General features: G+C 47.2%; 1 pseudogene; it reads left to right on the top strand.

The window, feature by feature from the left end:
* The first annotated feature begins 1,140 nt into the window (after positions 1-1,140).
* LOC135569067 (microsomal glutathione S-transferase 1-like) overlaps positions 1,141-18,819 on the top strand; it is a 41,698-nt pseudogene continuing 24,019 nt past the window's right edge.

The raw sequence follows: 18,819 nt of genomic DNA, 5'->3' as shown, positions 1-18,819 counted from the left end.
TCTCAACTAGCCTACCTGGTTAAATAAAGGTGTTCTCAACTAGCCTACCTGGTTAAATAAAGGTGTTCTCAACTAGTCTACCTGGTTAAATAAAGGTGTTCTCAACTAGCCTACCTGGTTAAATAAAGGTGTTCTCAACTAGCCTACCTGGTTAAATAAAGGTGTTCTCAACTAGCCTACCTGGTTAAATAAAGGTGTTCTCAACTAGTCTACCTGGTTAAATAAAGGTGTTCTCAACTAGTCTACCTGGTTAAATAAAGGTGTTCTCAACTAGCCTACCTGGTTAAATAAAGGTGTTCTCAACTAGCCTACCTGGTTAAATAAAGGTGTTCTCAACTGGCCTACCTGGTTAAATAAAGGTGTTCTCAACTAGTCTACCTGGTTAAATAAAGGTGTTCTCAACTAGTCTACCTGGTTAAATAAAGGTGTTCTCAACTAGTCTACCTGGTTAAATAAAGGTGTTCTCAACTAGTCTACCTGGTTAAATAAAGGTGTTCTCAACTAGTCTACCTGGTTAAATAAAGGTGTTCTCAACTAGCCTACCTGGTTAAATAAAGGTGAAATAAATAAAAATAAATAATAGGTCTCTTCTTCTTCTGTGTTTTTTTGAGGGTGCAGTCGGTGCTGTAGGATCCAGTGTGATTGGTGGAGACACAGCCCTGGAGCTGTTAGCATAATGAGCAGCTGTGTGGCCCTACTTCATCACACACACACACACACACACACACACACACACACACACACACACACACACACACACACACACACACATGCAGACACACACACACACACACAGACATGCAGGCACACACACACACACACACACACACACACACACACACACACACACACACACACACACAGGCATGCAGACACACACACACAGGCATGCAGACACACACACATACACACACACACACACACACACACACACACACACACACACACACACACACACACACACACACAGGAAATGTAGTCTCTGAAAACAATTAAAGTAGTTGACGACGTTCCACGTCTCAAAGTCCTGGAAAACTTCAAATCGTATATCTGGTTTAAATACATCTTTATCATCTATTTGTCAAACGTGATCCGTTACACGTCCAGTTTACATAATTTAGTCTTAATGAATCATCAAGCTATGAATAGCTGTTCATTAGGCTTCTGGAATCACGGCACAACCAAAACCCCGGACGCTGAACCCGAAGCTAGCCGAGCAGAACTGGAATTGAGAGGTCTTGGAGATGTGATCAGACATACCAGCGCAGCTCAGATCAGCTTTGCTATGGCTTGTTTTCATGGAAACGGTCAGGGTGAGTCAGCGTAAACTGACTGGGTGCTGTTTGGGAACCTGTCTGTCTTCAATAAGGGGTCAGGGTGAGTCAGCGTAAACTGACTGGGTGCTCTTTGGGAACCTGTCTGTCTTCAATAAGGGGTCAGGGTGAGTCAGCGTAAACTGACTGGGTGCTGTTTGGGACCTGTCTGTCTTCAATAAGGGGTCAGGGTGAGTCAGCGTAAACTGACTGGGTGCTCTTTGGGAACCTGTCTGTCTTCAATAAGGGGTCAGGGTGAGTCAGCGTAAACTGACTGGGTGCTGTTTGGGAACCTGTCTGTCTTCAATAAGGGGTCAGGGTGAGTCAAGATAACTGACTGGGTGCTCTTGGAACCTGTCTGTCTTCAATAAGGGTCAGGGTGAGTCAGCGTAAACTGACTGGGTGCTCTTTGGGAACCTGTCTGTCTTCAATAAGGGGTCAGGGACAAGATAACACCTTTGGTCTACAGAGGTGATGCAGACACACACACACAGAGAGACACAGACGCACACACAGACACACACACAGAGGCATGCAGACACACACACAGGCACACACACACACACACACACACACACACACACACACACACAGAGAGAGAGAGCCATGCAGACAGACACACACAATCAAAACTGCAGTCGACTGTGGTACTTTGGACTCAGTAACATTACAGAACAACTGTACTGTAGTTGAACTGCAGTTATACTGCCCCAGACCTGCAGTTATACTGCCCCAGACCTGCAGTTATACTGCCCCCGACCTGCAGTTATACTGCCCCAGACCTGCAGTTATACTGCCCCAGACCTGCAGTTATACTGCCCCCGACCTGCAGTTATACTGCCCCAGACCTGCAGTTATACTGCCCCCGACCTGCAGTTATACTTCCCCCGACCTGCAGTTATACTTCCCCCGAACTGCAGTTATACTGCCCCCGACCTGCAGTTATACTGCCCCAGACCTGCAGTTATACTGCCCCCGAACTGCAGTTATACTGCCCCCGACCTGCAGTTATACTGCCCCAGACCTGCAGTTATACTGCCCCAGACCTGCAGTTATACTGCCCCCGACCTGCAGTTATACTGCCCCAGACCTGCAGTTATACTTCCCGAACTGCAGTTATACTGCCCCAGACCTGCAGTTATACTTCCCCGACCTGCAGTTATACTTCCCGAGCTGCAGTTATACTGCCCCGACCTGCAGTTATACTGCCCCGAACTGCAGTTATACTGCCCCCGACCTGCAGTTATACTGCCCCAGACCTGCAGTTATACTGCCCCCGACCTGCAGTTATACTGCCCCAGACCTGCAGTTATACTGCCCCGAACTGCAGTTATACTGGTTAAACTGCCCCGAATTACTGCAGTAACAAAAACGTGTTCTTTTGGATGCAGTATTTGCAGTATATTGCAATTATACTGCACTCTAACTAACTACAGTTATACTACAGTGTAGTACAGTTATACTACCGTGTACTACAGTTATACTACCGTGTACTACAGTTATACTACAGTGTACTACAGTTATACTACAGTGTACTACAGTTATACTACAGTGTACTACAGTTATACTACAGTGTACTACAGTTATACTACAGTTATACTACAGTGTACTACAGTTATACTACAGTGTACTACAGTTATACTACAGTGTACTACAGTTATACTACAGTGTACTACAGTTATACTACAGTGTACTACAGTTATACTACAGTGTACTGCAGTTGGACTGCACTATAACTGCAGTTGTACTGCACTATAACTACAGTTATACTACCGTGTACTACAGTTATACTAAAGTGTACTACAGTTGTACTGCACTATAACTACAGTTATACTACAGTGTACTGCAGCGTACTACAGTTATACTACAGTGTACTATGTTTATACTACAGTGTGCTATGTTTATACTACAGTGTACTACAGTTATACTACAGTGTACTACAGTTATACTACAGTGTACTATGTTTATACTACAGTGTACTACAGTTATACTACCGTGTACTAGTTATACTACAGTGTACTATGTTTATACTACAGTGTACTACAGTTATACTACAGTGTACTACAGTTGTACTGCACTCTAACTACAGTTATACTACAGTGTACTGCACTTTAACTACAGTTATACTACAGTGTACTACAGTTATACTACAGTGTACTACAGTTATACTACAGTGTACTACAGTTGTACTGCACTCTAACTACAGTTATACTACAGTGTACTACAGTTATACTACAGTGTACTACAGTTATACTACAGTGTACTACAGTTGTACTGCACTCTAACTACAGTTATACTACAGTTATACTACAGTTATGCTACAGTGTACTGCAGTTGTACTGCACTCTAACTACAGTTATACTATAGTGTACTGCAGTTGTACTGCACTCTAACTACAGTTATACTACAGTGTACTACAGTTGTACTGCACTCTAACTACAGTTATACTACAGTTATACTACAGTTATGCTACAGTGTACTGCAGTTGTACTGCACTCTAACTACAGTTATACTATAGTGTACTGCAGTTGTACTGCACTCTAACTACAGTTATACTATAGTGTACTACAGTTGTACTGCACTCTGTCTACAATATTTTTTCGTACGGGTATGTATATACCATACAAATTGCTGCCTAACAATAACAATGTTTACCGTTGGTAGTGGAATGTGTGTCTGTTCAACCTGTCCTCAATTTCGCAACACCACATGTGGCCTCGGTCCAAGTGTCCCAGAATTCAACCACGCCTTCTTTTGCAGTGTCAAACGATCTCTGGTCTGTGAAATATACTCCTGATTTACAGAAAGAAGGACTACAATCCAGACTGGTAGGAATATATTTACGCACTCATCAAAGTTCATCCACGGGGGTTTTCTGTGTGTTTAATCTACAGCCGTTGCAGGACGAGTTGCGCGCCAGTAACAGACGTTAGTGTAACATCAGTAAAACTACGTGTTTTTGTTTAATCCCTAACTCCTCGCGCCATTATTTTGTTGAACATTGCCTTCATGTTAGGCTACTTATCTGACTCCATATGTGCCGGTTACATTTGAACGATAAAACCAACTGCTGCGCTGCTATGATAGTGATAAGAGCCGTGAAACTGAACACGGTAACATACGGGAACTTGCAGTAGTTTATCATTCAAACAGATTTTTTTTTATTTTTTTTTTATTACAATGTTTCTGTTGCCACTGACAGGCAAAACCTGCGTAGCGGTGCGGTGCATATTGATAGTGCATTGAATGGATTTTAAAGGACTTAACTGCTTTGATTTTTTAAAACTTATTTATATTTTTTAGAGGGTAGATCAGATTTAATATTGCAAATAGATCATGTAATTATCTGCATCACTTCCAATCCCTGGTATATTTATATGGTAAATATATTAAAAAATATATATCAAAAAAATACATTTTAAAAAGATGTGTGTTTGTATATATATATATACATATTTACCATATAAATATACCAGGGATTGGAAGTATACCAGGGATCGGAAGTGATATATACATATATACAAACACACATCTTTTTAAAATGTATTTTCTTTTATTATTTCCCACATACCCTACGACCCCTCCCCTGATTGGAGTAAACTAGTGAACAACAAAACTTAGGCTTTTACTATATACATTTACGGGCACAATCTATTGTAAAATAGTTATATTTGGACTGTTTTTAATCCTGGCCTTCCTCTATTTCTGATGTCTGTCCAGTTTGATTTCTATTTGCCATGTATATTTGTAACTGTGCTATTTCACAACAGTTCTGAACCTATATACATTTTACAGACACAGTATGTTTTACATTTGTTATCTTGTTGTTATTAGTCCCACCCTTCAGCTCCATTCAACCCCTCCCATCTCTTAACACCATCCAGTCCCACCCTTCACCTCTATTCAACCCCTCCCATCTATCTCTCAACACCATCCAGTCCCACCCTTCACCTCTATTCAACCCCTCCCATCTATCTCTCAACACCATCCAGTCCCATCCTTCACCTCTATTCAACCCCTCCCATCTATCTCTCAACACCATCCAGTCCCATCCTTCAGCTCTATTCAACCCCTCCCATCTATCTCTCAACACCATCCAGTCCCATCCTTCAGCTCTATTCAACCCCTCCCATCTGTCTCTGAACACCATCCAGTCCCACCCTTCACCTCTATTCAACCCCTCCCATCTATCTCTCAACACCATCCAGTCCCATCCTTCAGCTCCATTCAACCCCTCCCATCTGTCTCTAAACACTATCCAGTCCCAACAACCCCTCCCATCATCCAGTCCCATCCTTCAGCCCTATTCAACCCCTCCCATCTATCTCTAAACACCATCCAGTCCCATCCTTCAGCTCTATTCAACCCCTCCCATCTGTCTCTGAAGACCATCCAGTCCCATCCTTCAGCTCCATTCAACCCCTCCCATCTGTCTCTTAACACCATCCAGTCCCACCCTTCAGCTCCATTCAACCCCTCCCATCCATCTCTAAACACCATCCAGTCCCATCTTCATTCAACCCCTCCCATCTATCTCTTAACACCATCCAGTCCCATCCTTCAGCTCCATTCAACCCCTCCCATCCATCTCTTAAGACCATCCAGTCCCTTCAGCTCCATTCAACCCCTCCCATCTATCTCTTAACACCATCCAGTCCCATCCTTCAGCTCCATTCAACCCCTCCCATCCATCTCTTAAGACCATCCAGTCCCTTCAGCTCCATTCAATCTCTCCCATCTATCTCTAAACACCATCCAGTCCCATCCTTCAGCTCCATTCAACCCCTCCCATCTATCTCTAAACACCATCCAGTCCCATCTTCATTCAACCCCTCCCATCTATCTCTGAACACCATCCAGTCCCATCCTTCAGCTCCATTCAACCCCTCCCATCTATCTCTTAACACCATCAGTCCCATCTTCATTCAACCCATCCCCCATCCTTCAGCTCCATTCAACCCCTCCCATCTATCTCTTAACACCATCCAGTCCCATCTTCATTCAACCCTTCCCATCTATCTCTAAACACCATCCAGTCCCATCCTTCAGCTCCATTCAACCCCTCCCATCTGTCTCTAAACACCATCCAGTCCCATCTTCATTCAACCCCTCCCATCTATCTCTAAACACCATCCAGTCCCATCCTTCTTCCATTCAACCCCCTCCCATCTGTCTCTAAACACCATCCAGTCCCATCTTCATTCAACCCCTCCCATCTATCTCTAAACACCATCCAGTCCCATCCTTCAGCTCCATTCAACCCCTCCCATCTATCTCTAAACACCATCCAGTCCCATCTTCATTCAACCCCTCCCATCCATCTCTTAAGACCATCCAGTCCCTTCAGCTCCATTCAACCCCTCCCATCTATCTCTTAACACCATCCAGTCCCATCTTCAGCTCCATTCAACCCCTCCCATCTATCTCTAAACACCATCCAGTCCCATCAGCTCCATTCAACCCCTCCATCCATCTCTAAACACCATCCAGTCCCATCTTCATTCAACCCCTCCCATCTATCTCTAAACACCATCCAGTCCCATCCTTCAGCTCCATTCAACCATCCATCTCTAAACACCATCCAGTCCCATCTTCATTCAACCCCTCCCATCTATCTCTAAACACCATCCAGTCCCATCCTTCAGCTCCATTCAACCCCTCCCATCCATCTCTAAACACCATCCAGTCCCATCTTCATTCAACCCCTCCCATCTATCAACCCATCCCCCATCTTCATCTCCCATCTATCTCTAACACCATCCAGTCCCATCCTTCAGCTCCATTCAACCCCTCCCATCCATCTCTAAACACCATCCAGTCCCATCTTCATTCAACCCCTCCCATCTATCTCTTAACACCATCCAGTCCCATCCTTCAGCTCCATTCAACCCTCCCATCCATCTCTAAACACCATCCAGTCCCATCCTTCAGCTCCATTCAACCCTCCCATCCATCTCTAAACACCATCCAGTCCCATCTTCATTCAACCCCTCCCATCTATCTCTGAACACCATCCAGTCCCATCCTTCAGCTCCATCAACCCTCCCATCCATTCAAACACCATCCAGTCCCATCTTCATTCAACCCCTCCCATCTATCTCTAAACACCATCCAGTCCCATCCTTCAGCTCCATTCAACCCCTCCCATCCATCTCTAAACACCATCCAGTCCCATCTTCATTCAACCCCTCCCATCTATCTCTAAACACCATCCAGTCCCATCCTTCAGCTCCATTCAACCCCTCCCATCCATCTCTAAACACCATCCAGTCCCATCTTCATTCAACCCCTCCCATCTATCTCTAAACACCATCCAGTCCCATCCTTCAGCTCCATTCAACCCCTCCCATCCATCTCTAAACACCATCCAGTCCCATCTTCATTCAACCCCTCCCATCTATCTCTAAACACCATCCAGTCCCATCTTCATTCAACCCCTCCCATCTATCTCTAAACACCATCCAGTCCCATCCTTCAGCTCCATTCAACCCCTCCCATCCATCTCTAAACACCATCCAGTCCCATCTTCCTTCAACCCCTCCCATCTATCTCTTAACACCATCCAGTCCCATCCTTCAGCTTCATTCAACCCCTCCCATCCATCTCTAAACACCATCCAGTCCCATCCTTCAGCTCCATTCAACCCCTCCCATCCATCTCTAAACACCATCCAGTCCCATCTTCATTCAACCCCTCCCATCTATCTCTGAACACCATCCAGTCCCATCCTTCAGCTCCATTCAACCCCTCCCATCCATCTCTAAACACCATCCAGTCCCATCTTCATTCAACCCCTCCCATCTATCTCTAAACACCATCCAGTCCCATCCTTCAGCTCCATTCAACCCTCCCATCCATCTCTAAACACCATCCAGTCCCATCTTCATTCAACCCCTCCCATCTATCTCTAACCCCTCCCATCTATCTCTCTAAAACACCATCCAGTCCCATCCTTCAGCTCCATTCAACCCCTCCCATCCATCTCTAAACACCATCCAGTCCCATCTTCATTCAACCCCTCCCATCTATCTCTTAACACCATCCAGTCCCATCCTTCAGCTTCATTCAACCCCTCCCATCCATCTCTAAACACCATCCAGTCCCATCTTCATTTCAACCCCTCCCATCTACCATCTCTCTTCAAACACTATCAACACCATCCAGTCCCATCCTTCAGCTCCATTCAACCCCTCCCATCCATCTCTAAACACCATCCAGTCCCTTCATTCAACCCCTCCCATCTATCTCTGAACACCATCCAGTCCCATCCCCATCCATCTCTAAACACCATCCAGTCCCATCCTTCAGCTCCATTCAACCCCTCCCATCCATCTCTAAACACCATCCAGTCCCATCTTCATTCAACCCCTCCCATCTATCTCTTAACACCATCCAGTCCCATCCTTCAGCTCCATTCAACCCCTCCCATCCATCTCTAAACACCATCCAGTCCCATCCTTCAGCTCCATTCAACCCCTCCCATCCATCTCTAAACACCATCCAGTCCCATCTTCATTCAACCCTCCCATCTCTCTTAACACCATCCAGTCCCATCCTTCATCTCAACCCCTCCCATCCATCTCTAAACACCATCCAGTCCCATCCTTCAGCTCCATCAACCCTCCCATCCATCTCTAAACACCATCCAGTCCCATCTTCATTCAACCCTCCCATCTATCTCTGAACACCATCCAGTCCCATCCTTCAGCTCCATTCAACCCTCCCATCCATCTCTAAACACCATCCAGTCCCATCTTCATTCAACCCCTCCCCATCTATCAACCCATCCCATCCTATCCATTCTCCCATCCATCTCTAAACACCATCCAGTCCCATCCTTCAGCTCCATTCAACCCTCCCATCCATCTCTTAACACCATCCAGTCCCATCTTCATTCAACCCCTCCCATCTATCTCTAAACACCATCCAGTCCCATCTTCATTCAACCCTCCCATCTATCTCTAAACACCATCCAGTCCCATCCTTCAGCTCCATTCAACCCTCCCATCCAGTCCCATCTTCATTCAACCCCTCCCATCTATCTCTTAACACCATCCAGTCCCATCCTTCAGCTTCATTCAACCCTCCCATCCATCTCTAAACACCATCCAGTCCCATCCTTCATCCATCAACCCCTCCCATCTATCTCTCTTCATTCAACCCTCCCATCTATCTCTGAGTCCCATCCTTCAGCTCCATTCAACCCTCCCATCCATCTCTAAACACCATCCAGTCCCATCTTCATTCAACCCTCCCCATCTATCTCTAAACACCATCCAGTCCCATCCTTCATCCATTCAACCCCTCCCATCCATCTCTCCAGTCTTCAAACACCATCCAGTCCCATCAGCTTCATTCAACCCTCCCATCCATCTCTTAACACCATCCAGTCCCATCCATTCAACCCTCCCATCTATCTCTAAACACCATCCAGTCCCATCTTCATTCAACCCCTCCCATCTATCTCTGAACACCATCCAGTCCCATCCTTCAGCTCCATTCAACCCCTCCCATCCATCTCTAAACACCATCCAGTCCCATCTTCATTCAACCCCTCCCATCTATCTCTGAACACCATCCAGTCCCATCCTTCAGCTCCATTCAACCCCTCCCATCCATCTCTAAACACCATCCAGTCCCATCCTTCAGCTCCATTCAACCCCTCCCATCTATCTCTTAACACCACCCAGTCCCAACCTTCAGCTCCATTCAACCCCTCCCATCCATCTCTTAACACCATCCAGTCCCATCCTTCAGCTCCATTCAACCCCTCCCATCCATCTCTTAACACCATCCAGTCCCATCCTTCAGCTCCATTCAACCCCTCCCATCCATCTCTAAACACCATCCAGTCCCATCTTCATTCAGCTCCATTCAACCCATCTATCCATCTCTAATCTCTTAACACCATCCAGTCCCATCCTTCAGCTCATTCAACCCTCCCATCCATCTCTAAACACCATCCAGTCCCATCCTTCAGCTCCATTCAACCCCTCCCATCCATCTCTAAACACCATCCAGTCCCATCTTCATTCAACTCCCATCTATCTCTTAACACCATTCCCATCCTTCACCCCATCTCTAAACACCATCCCATCCTTCAGCTCCATTCAACCTCCCATCTCTCTAAACACCATCCAGTCCCATCTTCATTCAACCCTCCCATCTATCTCTGAACACCATCCAGTCCCATCCTTCAGCTCCATTCAACCCCTCCCATCCATCTCTAAACACCATCCAGTCCCATCTTCATTCAACCCCTCCCATCTATCTCTGAACACCATCCAGTCCCATCCTTCAGCTCCATTCAACCCCTCCCATCCTATCTCCCATCCTTCAAACACCATCTATCTCTTAACACCACCCAGTCCCAACCTTCAGCTCCATTCAACCCCTCCCATCCATCTCTTAACACCATCCAGTCCCATCCTTCAGCTCCATTCAACCCCTCCCATCCATCTCTTAACACCATCCAGTCCCATCCTTCAGCTCCATTCAACCCCTCCCATCCATCTCTAAACACCATCCAGTCCCATCTTCATTCAACCCCTCCCATCCATCTCTAAACACCATCCAGTCCCATCTTCATTCAACCCCTCCCATCCATCTCTTAACACCATCCAGTCCCATCCTTCAGCTCCATTCAACCCTCCCATCTATCTCTTAACACCACCCAGTCCCAACCTTCTCCATTCAACCCCTCCCATCCATCTCTTAACACCATCCAGTCCCATCCTTCATTCAACCCCTCCCATCCATCTCTTAACACCATCCAGTCCCATCCTTCAGCTCCATTCAACCCTCCCATCCATCTCTAAACACCATCCAGTCCCATCTTCATTCAACCCCTCCCATCCATCTCTAAACACCATCCAGTCCCATCTTCATTCAACCCTCCCATCTATCTCAACACCATCCAGTCCCATCCTTCAGCTCCATTCAACCCCTCCCATCCATCTCTAAACACCATCCAGTCCCATTCAACCCCTCCCATCTATCTCTAAACACCATCCAGTCCCATCCTTCAGCTCCATTCAACCCCCTCCATCTATCTCTTAACACCATCCAGTCCCATCCTCAGCTCCATCAACCCCTCCCATCTATCTCTAAACACCATCCAGTCCCATCCTTCAGCTCCATTCAACCCTCCCATCTATCTCATTCCAGTCCCACCTTCACCTCTATTCAACCCCTCCCATCTATCTCTAAACACCATCCAGTCCCATCCTTCAGCTCCATTCAACCCCTCCCATCTATCTCTAAACACCATCCAGTCCCATCCTTCAGCTCCATTCAACCCCTCCCATCTATCTCTTAACACCACCCAGTCCCTTCAGCTCCATTCAACCCCTCCCATCCTTCAGCTCCATTCAACCCCTCCCATCTATCTCTGAACACCATCCAGATTGTAAATTAAAGATAAACTTTTTTGCTATTGATTGACACTTTTTCAGACCACCCAGTATTGGTATCCAGAGTCCCAGGTAAATGTTGACTACAGATTCCCTAACAGCTGTGTTTATAGATGCTAGTACACCAGTCAGACTACAGATCCCATAACAGCAGCTGTGTTTATAGATGCTAGCCTAGACACCAGTCAGACTACAGATCCAGTAACAGCTGTGTTTATAGATGCTAGTCTAGACACCAGTCAAACACCATCCAGCTGTGTTTATAGATGCAGCCTTCAGCTCAGATTAAACCCCTCCCATCTGTGTTTATAGATCTAGTCTAGACCACACCATCCAGTCCCATCTTCAGCTCATAGATGCTAGTCCCCAGTCAGACTACAGATCCCTCCCATCTATCTCTTAACACCATCCAGTCCCATCCATTCATTATCAACGAGCCCCCTCTACCCATCTATCTCTAACACCATCCAGTCCCATCCTTCAGCTCCATTCAACCCCTCCCATCTATCTCTCAACACCATCCAGTCCATCTTCAAAACATCTATCTCTCAACACCATCCAGTCCCATCTTCAACCCCTCCCATCATCTCTAAACACCATCCAGTCCCATCTTCATCTCAACCCCTCCCATCTACAACACCATCCAGTCCCATCCTTCAGCTCCATTCAACCCCTCCCATCCAGTCCCATCTTCTTCAACCCCTCCCATCTGTCTCTGAACACCATCCAGTCCCATCCTTCAGCTCCATTCAACCCCTCCCATCTATCTCTAAACACCATCCAGTCCCATCTTCATTCAACCCCTTCTGTCTCTATCCAGTCAGCTCCATTCAACCCTCCCATCTATCTCTAAACACCATCCAGTCTTCAGTCCCAACCCCTCCCATCTGTCTTCATTCAGCTCCATTCCCCTCCCATCTATCTCTGAACACCATCCAGTCCCATCCTTCAGCTCCATTCAACCCCTCCCATCCATCTCTAAACACCATCCAGTCCATCTTCATTCAACCCCTCCCATCTATCTCTTAACACCATCCAGTCCCATCCTTCAGCTCCATTCAACCCTTCCCATCTATCTCTGAACACCATCAGTCCCATCCTTCAGCTCCATTCAACCCCTCCCATCTATCTCTTAACCCATCCAGTCCCATCCTTCAGCTCCATTCAACCCCTCCCATCCATCTCTTAACACCATCCAGTCCCATCTTCATTCAACCCTCCCATCTATCTCTGAACACCATCCATCCCCAGTCCATTCAACCCCTCCCCATCTATCTCTAAACACCATCTCCCATCTTCATTCAACCCCTCCCATCTATCTCTGAACACCATCCAGTCCCATCCTTCAGCTCCATTCAACCCCTCCCATCTATCTCTTAACACCATCCAGTCCCATCCTTCAGCTCCATTCAACCTCCCATCTATCTCTTAACACCATCCAGTCCCATCTTCATTCAACCTCCCATCTATCTCTAAACACCATCCAGTCCCATCTTCATTCAACCCCTCCCATCTATCTCTAAACACCATCAGTCCCATCTTCCATTCAACCCCTCCCATCCATCTCTAAACACCATCCAGTCCCATCTTCTTCAGCTCCATTCAACCCCTCCCATCTATCTCTAAACACCATCATTCAACCCCTCCCATCTATCTCTAAACACCATCCAGTCCCATCCTTCAGTCCCATCTTCATTCAGCCCCTCCCATCTGTCTCTAAACACCATCCAGTCCCATCTTCATTCAACCCCTCCCATCTATCTCTAACACCATCCCATCCTTCAGCTCCATTCAACCCCTCCCATCTATCTCTAAACACCATCCAGTCCCATCTTCATTCAACCCCTCCCATCTATCTCTAAACACCATCCAGTCCCATCCTTCAGCTCCATTCAACCTCCTCCTCATCCATCTCTTAACACCAAACACCATCCAGTCCCATCCTTCAGCTCCATTCAACCCCTCCCATCTATCTCTTAACACCATCCAGTCCCATCCTTCAGCTCCATTCAACCCCTCCCATCTATCTCTTAACACCATCCAGTCCCATCCTTCAGCTCCATTCAACCCCTCCCATCTATCTCTAACACCATCCAGTCCCATCTTCATTCAACCCCTCCCATCTATCTCTAAACACCATCCAGTCCCATCCTTCAGCTCCATTCAACCCTCCCATCTCTTAACACCATCCAGTCCCATCCTTCAGCTCCATTCAACCCCTCCCATCTATCTCTAAACACCATCCAGTCCCATCTTCATTCAACCCCTCCCATCTATCTCTAAACACCATCCAGTCCCATCCTTCAGCTCCATTCAACCCCTCCCATCTATCTCTTAACACCATCCAGTCCCATCCTTCAGCTCCATTCAACCCCTCCCATCTATCTCTTAACACCATCCAGTCCCATCTTCATTCAACCCCTCCCATCTATCTCTTAACACCATCCAGTCCCATCCTTCAGCTCCATTCAACCCCTCCCATCTATCTCTAACACCATCCAGTCCCATCTTCATTCAACCCCTCCCATCTATCAACACCATCCAGTCCATCCTTCAGCTCCATTCAACCCCTCCCATCCATCTCTAAACACCATCCAGTCCCATCTTCATTCAACCCCTCCCATCTATCTCTGAACACCATCCAGTCCCATCCTTCAGCTCCATTCAACCCCTCCCATCTATCTCTGAACACCATCCAGTCCCATCCTTCAGCTCCATTCAACCCCTCCCATCCATCTCTAAACACCATCCAGTCCCATCTTCAGCTTCATTCAACCCCTCCCATCTATCTCTGAACACCATCCAGTCCCATCCTTCAGCTCCATTCAGTCCATCCATTCAACCCCTCCCATCTATCTCTAAACACCATCCAGTCCCATCCTTCAGCTCCATTCAACCCTCCCATCTATCTCTGAACACCATCCAGTCCCATCCTTCAGCTCCATTCAACCCCTCCCATCTATCTCTTAACACCATCCAGTCCCATCCTTCAGCTCCATTCAACCCTCCCATCCATCTCTAAACACCATCCAGTCCCATCTTCATTCAACCCCTCCCATCTATCTCTAAACACCATCCAGTCCCATCCTTCAGCTCCATTCAACCCCTCCCATCTATCTCTGAACACCATCCAGTCCCATCCTTCATCTCCATTCAACCCCTCCCATCTATCTCTAACACCATCCAGTCCCATCCTTCAGCTCCATTCAACCCCTCCCATCTATCTCTAAACACCATCCAGTCCCATCTCCATTCAACCCCTCCCATCCATCTCTAAACACCATCCAGTCCCATCTTCATTCAACCCCTCCCATCTATCTCTAAACACCATCCAGTCCCATCCTTCAGCTCCATTCAACCCCTCCCATCCATCTCTAAACACCATCCAGTCCCATCTTCATTCAACCCCTCCCATCTATCTCTAAACACCATCCAGTCCCATCCTTCAGCTCCATTCAACCCTCCCATCTATCTCTGAACACCACCCAGTCCCTTCAGCTCCATTCAACCCCTCCCATCCATCTCTGAACACCACCCAGTCCCTTCAGCTCCATTCAACCCCTCCCATCTATCTCTTAACACCATCCAGTCCCATCCTTCAGCTCCATTCAACCCCTCCCATCTATCTCTAAACACCATCCAGTCCCATCTTCATTCAACCCCTCCCATCTATCTCTAAACACCATCCAGTCCCATCCTTCAGCTCCATTCAACCCTCCCATCTATCTCTGAACACCATCCAGTCCCATCCTTCAGCTCCATTCAACCCCTCCCATCTATCTCTTAACACCATCCAGTCCCATCCTTCAGCTCCATTCAACCCCTCCCATCCATCTCTAAACACCATCCAGTCCCATCTTCATTCAACCCCTCCCATCTATCTCTAAACACCATCCAGTCCCATCCTTCAGCTCCATTCAACCCCTCCCATCTATCTCTGAACACCATCCAGTCCCATCCTTCAGCTCCATTCAACCCCTCCCATCTATCTCTTAACACCATCCAGTCCCATCCTTCAGCTCCATTCAACCCCTCCCATCTATCTCTAAACACCATCCAGTCCCATCTCCATTCAACCCCTCCCATCCATCTCTAAACACCATCCAGTCCATCTTCATTCAACCCCTCCCATCTATCTCTAAACACCATCCAGTCCCATCCTTCAGCTCCATTCAACCCCTCCCATCCATCTCTAAACACCATCCAGTCCCATCTTCATTCAACCCCTCCCATCTATCTCTAAACACCATCCAGTCCCATCCTTCAGCTCCATTCAACCCTTCCCATCTATCTCTAGACACCACCCAGTCCCTTCAGCTCCATTCAACCCTCCCATCCATCTCTGAACACCACCCAGTCCCAGCTCCATTCAACCCCTCCCATCTATCTCTTAACACCATCCAGTCCCCTCCATTCATCCCATCTATCTCTAACACCATCCAGTCCATCCTTCAGCTCCATTCAACCCTCCCATCCATCTCTAAACACCATCCAGTCCCATCTTCATTCAACCCCTCCCATCTATCTCTTAAGACCATCCAGTCCCATCCTTCAGCTCCATTCAACCCTTCCCATCTATCTCTAAACACCATCCAGTCCCATCCTTCAGCTCCATTCAACCCTTCCCATCTATCTCTTAACACCATCCAGTCCCATCCTTCAGCTCCATTCAACCCCTCCCATCTGTCTCTAAACACCATCCAGTCCCACCCTTCAGCTCCATTCAATCCCTCCCATCCATATCTTAACACCATCCAGTCCTTCAGCTCCATTCAATCTCTCCCATCTATCTCTAAACACCATCCAGTCCCATCCTTCAGCTCCATTCAACCCCTCCCATCCATCTCTAAACACCATCCAGTCCCATCTTCATTCAACCCCTCCCATCTATCTCTTAAGACCATCCAGTCCCATCCTTCAGCTCCATTCAACCCTTCCCATCTATCTCTAAACACCATCCAGTCCCATCCTTCAGCTCCATTCAACCCTTCCCATCTATCTCTTAACACCATCCAGTCCCATCCTTCAGCTCCATTCAACCCCTCCCATCTATCTCTGAACACCATCCAGTCCCATCCTTCAGCTCCATTCAACCCCTCCCATCTATCTCTAAACACTATCCAGTCCCATCTTCATTCAACCCCTCCCATCTATCTCTGAACACCATCCAGTCCCATCCTTCAGCTCCATTCAACCCCTCCCATCTATCTCTAAACACCATCCAGTCCCATCTTCATTCAACCCCTCCCATCTATCTCTTAACACCATCCAGTCCCATCCTTCAGCTCCATTCAACCCCTCCCATCTATCTCTTAACACCATCCAGTCCCATCCTTCAGCTCCATTCAACCCCTCCCATCTATCTCTAAACACCATCCAGTCCCATCTTCATTCAACCCCTCCCATCTATCTCTAAACACCATCCAGTCCCATCTTCATTCAACCCCTCCCATCTATCTCTAAACACCATCCAGTCCCATCTCCATTCAACCCCTCCCATCCATCTCTAAACACCATCCAGTCCCATCTTCATTCAACCCCTCCCATCTATCTCTAAACACCATCCAGTCCCATCTCCATTCAACCCCTCCCATCTATCTCTAAACACCATCCAGTCCCATCTTCATTCAACCCTCCCATCTATCTCTAAACACCATCCAGTCCCATCTCCATTCAACCCCTCCCATCCATCTCTAAACACCATCCAGTCCCATCTTCATTCAACCCCTCCCATCTATCTCTAAACACCATCCAGTCCCATCTTCATTCATCCCCTCCCATCTATCTCTTAACACCATCCAGTCCCATCCTTCAGCTCCATTCAACCCCTCCCATCTATCTCTAAACACCATCCAGTCCCATCTTCATTCAACCCCTCCCATCTATCTCTAAACACCATCCAGTCCCATCCTTCAGCTCCATTCAATCCCTCCCATCTATCTCTAAACACCATCCAGTCCCATCTTCATTCAACCCCTCCCATCTATCTCTAAACACCATCCAGTCCCATCCTTCAGCTCCATTCAACCCCTCCCATCTATCTCTTAACACCATCAGTCCCATCCTTCAGCTCCATTCAACCCCTCCCATCTATCTCTTAACACCATCCAGTCCCATCCTTCAGCTCCATTCAACCCCTCCCATCTATCTCTTAACACCATCCAGTCCCATCTTCATTCAACCCCTCCCATCTATCTCTAAACACCATCCAGTCCCATCCTTCAGCTCCATTCAACCCCTCCCATCTCTTAACACCATCCAGTCCCATCCTTCAGCTCCATTCAACCCCTCCCATCTATCTCTAAACACCATCCAGTCCCATCTTCATTCAACCCCTCCCATCTATCTCTAAACACCATCCAGTCCCATCCTTCAGCTCCATTCAACCCCTCCCATCTATCTCTTAACACCATCCAGTCCCATCCTTCAGCTCCATTCAACCCCTCCCATCTATCTCTTAACACCATCCAGTCCCATCTTCATTCAACCCCTCCCATCTATCTCTTAACACCATCCAGTCCCATCCTTCAGCTCCATTCAACCCCTCCCATCTATCTCTTAACACCATCCAGTCCCATCTTCATTCAACCCCTCCCATCTATCTCTTCCAGTCCCATCCTTCAGCTCCATTCAACCCCTCCCATCCATCTCTAAACACCATCCAGTCCCATCTTCATTCAACCCTCCCATCTATCTCTATAACACCATCCAGTCCCATCCTTCAGCTCCATTCAACCCTCCCATCCATCTCTAAACACCATCCAGTCCCATCTTCATTCAACCCCTCCCATCTATCTCTGAACACCATCCAGTCCCATCCTTCAGCTCCATTCAACCCCTCCCATCTATCTCTGAACACCATCCAGTCCCATCCTTCAGCTCCATTCAACCCCTCCCATCTATCTCTAAACACCATCCAGTCCCATCCTTCAGCTTCATTCAACCCCTCCCATCTATCTCTGAACACCATCCAGTCCCATCCTTCAGCTCCATTCAACCCCTCCCATCTATCTCTAAACACCATCCAGTCCCATCTTCATTCAACCCTCCCATCTATCTCTAAACACCATCCAGTCCCATCCTTCAGCTCCATT

This window comes from Oncorhynchus nerka, unplaced genomic scaffold, assembly GCF_034236695.1.
Source record: "Oncorhynchus nerka isolate Pitt River unplaced genomic scaffold, Oner_Uvic_2.0 unplaced_scaffold_1220, whole genome shotgun sequence".
In the NCBI taxonomy this organism is placed as follows: Eukaryota; Metazoa; Chordata; class Actinopteri; order Salmoniformes; family Salmonidae; genus Oncorhynchus; species Oncorhynchus nerka.
The sequence above is the reverse complement of the archived record's forward strand: the minus strand, read 5'-3'. Positions and strand labels throughout refer to the sequence as shown.